At 46.6% G+C, this 4219-nt stretch overlaps 1 pseudogene; it reads left to right on the top strand.

The window, feature by feature from the left end:
- The first annotated feature begins 2420 nt into the window (after positions 1 to 2420).
- Positions 2421 to 3799, top strand: LOC121578599 (annotated as a pseudogene).
- Positions 3800 to 4219: the final 420 nt, after the last annotated feature.

Below are 4219 nucleotides of genomic sequence, written 5' to 3'. Positions count from 1 at the left end.
GCTGGGAGGCTAATAGGTTTTGAGAGGCTTAAATACACTGCTCCAAAAAATAAAGGGAACACTTAAACAACACAATGTAACTCCAAGTCAATCACACTTCTGTGAAATCAAACTGTCCACTTAGGAAGCAACACTGATTGACAATAAATGTCACATGCTGTTGTGCAAATGGAATAGACAACAGGTGGAAATTATAGGCAATTAGCAAGACACCCCCAATAAAGGAGTGGTTTTGCAGTTGGTGACCACAGACCACTTCTCAGTTCCTATGCTTCCTGGCTGATGTTTTGGTCACTTTTGGATGCTGGCGGTGCTTTCACTCTAGTGGTAGCATGAGACGGAGTCTACAACCCACACAAGTGGCTCAGGTAGTGCAGCTCATCCAGTATGGCACATCAATGCGAGCTGTGGCAAGAAGGTTTGCTGTGTCTGTCAGCGTAGTGTCCAGAGCATGGAGGCGTTACCAGGAGACAGGCCAGTACATCAGGAGACGTGGAGGAGGCCGTAGGAGGGCAACAACCCAGCAGCAGGACTGCTACCGCCGCCTTTGTGCAAGGAGGAGCAGGAGGAGCACTGCCAGAGCCCTGCAAAATGACCTCCAGCAGGCCACAAATGTGCATGTGTCTGCTCAAACGATCAGAAACAGACTCCATGAGGGTGGTATGAGGTCCCGACGTCCACAGGTGGGGGTTGTGCTTACAGCCCAACACCGTGCAGGACGTTTGGCATTTGCCAGAGAACACCAAAGTTGGCAAATTCGCCACTGGCGCCCTGTGCTCTTCACAGATGAAAGCAGGTTCACACTGAGCACATGTGACAGACGTGACAGAGTCTGGAGACGCCATGGAGAACGTTCTGCTGCCTGCAACATCCTCCAGCATGACCGGTTTGGCGGTGGGTCAGTAATGGTGTGGGGTGGCATTTCTTTGGGGGGCCGAACAGCCCTCCATGTGCTCGCCAGAGGTAGCCTGACTGCCATTAGGTACCGAGATGAGATCCTCAGACCCCTTGTGAGACCATATGCTGGTGCGGTTGGCCCTGGGTTCCTCCTAATGCAAGGCAATGCTAGACCTCATGTGGCTGGAGTGTGTCAGCAGTTCCTGCAAGAGGAAGGCACATCTGGGACATCATGTCTCGCTCCATCCACCAACGCCACGTTTCACCACAGACTGTCCAGGAGTTGGCGGATGCTTTAGTCCAGGTCTGGGAGGAGATCCCTCAGGAGACCATCCGCCACCTCATCAGGAGCATGCCCAGGCGTTGTAGGGAGGTCATACAGGCACGTGGAGGCCACACACACTACTGAGCCTCATTTTGACTTGTTTTAAGGACATTACATCAAAGTTGGATCAGCCTGTAGTGTGGTTTTCCACTTTAATTTTGAGGGTGACTCCAAATCCAGACCTCCATGGGTTGATCAATTTGATTTCCATTGATAATTTTTGTGTGATTTTGTTGTCAGCACATTCAACTATGTAAAGAAAAAAGTATTTAATAAGATTATTTCATTCATTCAGATCTAGGATGTGTTATTTTAGTGTTCCCTTTATTTTTATGCGCAGAGTAGTTTGAAGAGAGGCAATGGGTTTTTGCTACAAAACAATCAAAGCCCTGCCTTAAACTCCCATCCTCGTCCCAGTGCCTCTTTGTTTCATTTGTTCTCATGTGCTCTGAAGAAACCAGTTGCCCATATTTTACATTTTAGTCATTTAGCAGACGTTCTTATCCAGAGCGACTTACTTAGTTAGAGTGAGTGCATAAATTTTTTTTTTCTTCATACTGGTCCCCCGTGGGAAACGAACCCAAAACCCTGGCGTTGCAAACGCCATGCTCTACCAACTGAGCTACACGGGACCATATAATGCATGTCCTTCTCTAAATACCTCACTGGAAAGCCCTAAATCAAGTGTTTTAAGATGTCAGATTCAACTGATCCTTGTCAAAATAGGACAGCCGGTAAAGTAGATTCCAGATTCCACTCAATTGTTATTTTGGGGGATTTCACTGGATGTTATGGATTTTAGTCCATTTTCTTTTACAAATAGAATTATCAAAAAGTACCCCTTTTTCATCACGAATTTACGATGATTTGTAAACAGTTTTCTGCTATCATGATTTTAAAAAACTGTGTAGTGATCTTTAGCCGAGTGTCAGTTCACCGATAACATTTGAGAGAATGTCAGTGTCCCAAATGGCACCCTATTCCCTATATAGTGCACTAGTTTTGATCAGAGTCGTATGGGCCCTGGTCAAAAGAAGTGCACTATATAGGATATAGGGTGCCATTTGGGACATAGACAAGGTCAGTGGGAGGGGGGGCTCCTCAACGTCAGGTAGAATCCAAAAAAGGCAAACAGACCTGTATCTGTCAATGACCACTTCAGTGAATATTTACACAAATAAGCACAGATGTATAGGAGCTGATCAGCATACAATGTTACAGCAGGACACGGAGACTACAGCAACAGGTTCGACTGAACACGACTTGCTAAGGTAGCGTTGACAACATTTGTAATGTGTGTTATTTCCAGGCCTAACACTTCCTGCAGGGATACATTTTTCTACACCTCCATAAAATTCTCTCCCAGACCTCATGGATATTGATTCTGTGTACCAGTATTTAGGGTAAGATTTATTGATTCCATTTAATTCCTAGGATTGTTCTTTTGGAAATGCCTATGTGAACCCGCATGAAAACACCCACTCACTTTTTGATCAGTGTCATAATATTGGCATGACATTCTATCAATGTCATATTTCAACATACATGACGTTGAACATCAATTAATTTGTTTTGTTGCATTTGCAAAAAAAAAGCCATCAACATACAGTCTAATTTCAACCTAGATTTCAAGCACAAACCAACAACGATTCAGGGACTTCAAGGTTTGGTTTGCTTCAAGTTCATTTCATGGTTGTTGACAACTCAATCAAATACCAAACGTAGATATTGATTTGATATTAACGTCAAGTCTTAACTACCATTCTATCAACTTCATATTTCACCCTCGCTACCACCCTACAACCCCTCACTGTGCTCTCCTCTTCCCCAGCAGGGATAATCTATGGCTGTACGGCGTTGCTACCTTCGTGGTTCTGTGGACGCTAGGCTGGCTGTACAGAGACAGTCTGAAAGTAGAGAACATCAAGGAGAAGTATGTGTTGGTGTGACGGGGTGTGACTCTGGCTTTGGGAACTTGCTCTGTAAGAGGCTGGACCGGCGGGGGGTTCAGGGTGATAGCTGGGTGTCTGACAGAGAAAGGGGCTGATGATCTGAAGAGTGCGACTGGGCCGTACATGAAGACGGTTCTCCTAGATGTGACGAGCACCGCCAGTATACAGAAAGCCATGGAGTACACCAAGCAGGAAGTTGGAGATAACGTTGAGAGACCATATGGAGTGGGGTTTATGTTACTCACTGCTAGGGCCAGGAGTTTTTTCCACCTATGTTCCTGACTAGTAAAAACTATGTTTCCTAGCTGTAACCTATCCTAGTCTGGTCGAAGGGTCAAGAAAAACACATGGGCCTACGCATGACTTAAACAGCAGTTGTGTCAAATAAAACAGATGCACTTGACTTGAAATACACAGTGAATCCAAAGCTGAAAACATTTCTTATTAAACAATATCTTCATATCTCTCTCTCTCCTCCCCCTCTTCCAGGACTGTGGGGTATCGTGAACAACGAGGGGCGCTCCCTGCCCATGGGTCCCTCAGAGTGGATGAGGCTGGAGGCCTATACCAGTAATAATATAATAATATGCCATTTAGCAGACGCTTTTATCCAAATCGACTTACAGTCATGCGTGCATACATTTTTTGTGTATGGGTGGTCCCGGGATCGAACCCACTACCCTGGCGTTACAAGCACCGTGCTCTACCAGCTGAGCTACAGAGGACCACAATTAATTTACCCTGAAGGTCAACATGACGGGGGTGACAGAGATGACTCTCACCTTCCTGCCCCTCATCAAACAGGCCCAGGGCAGGATCGTCAACGTGGCACCTTCCTGCCCCTCATCAAACAGGCCCAGGGCAGGATCGTCATCATGGCACCTTCCTGCCCCTCATCAAACAGGCCCAGGGCAGGATCGTCAACGTGGCACCTTCCTGCCCCTCATCAAATAGGCCCAGGGGAGGATCGTCAACGTGGCACCTTCCTGCCCCTCATCAAACAGGCCCACGGCAGGATCATCAACGTGGCCTCAGTGCTGGGCAG

Source organism: Coregonus clupeaformis, chromosome 12 (genome assembly GCF_020615455.1).
Source record: "Coregonus clupeaformis isolate EN_2021a chromosome 12, ASM2061545v1, whole genome shotgun sequence".
Classification (NCBI taxonomy): Eukaryota; Metazoa; Chordata; class Actinopteri; order Salmoniformes; family Salmonidae; genus Coregonus; species Coregonus clupeaformis.
Note: the sequence above shows the minus strand (reverse complement) of the source record. Positions and strands in the feature narration are given on the sequence as shown.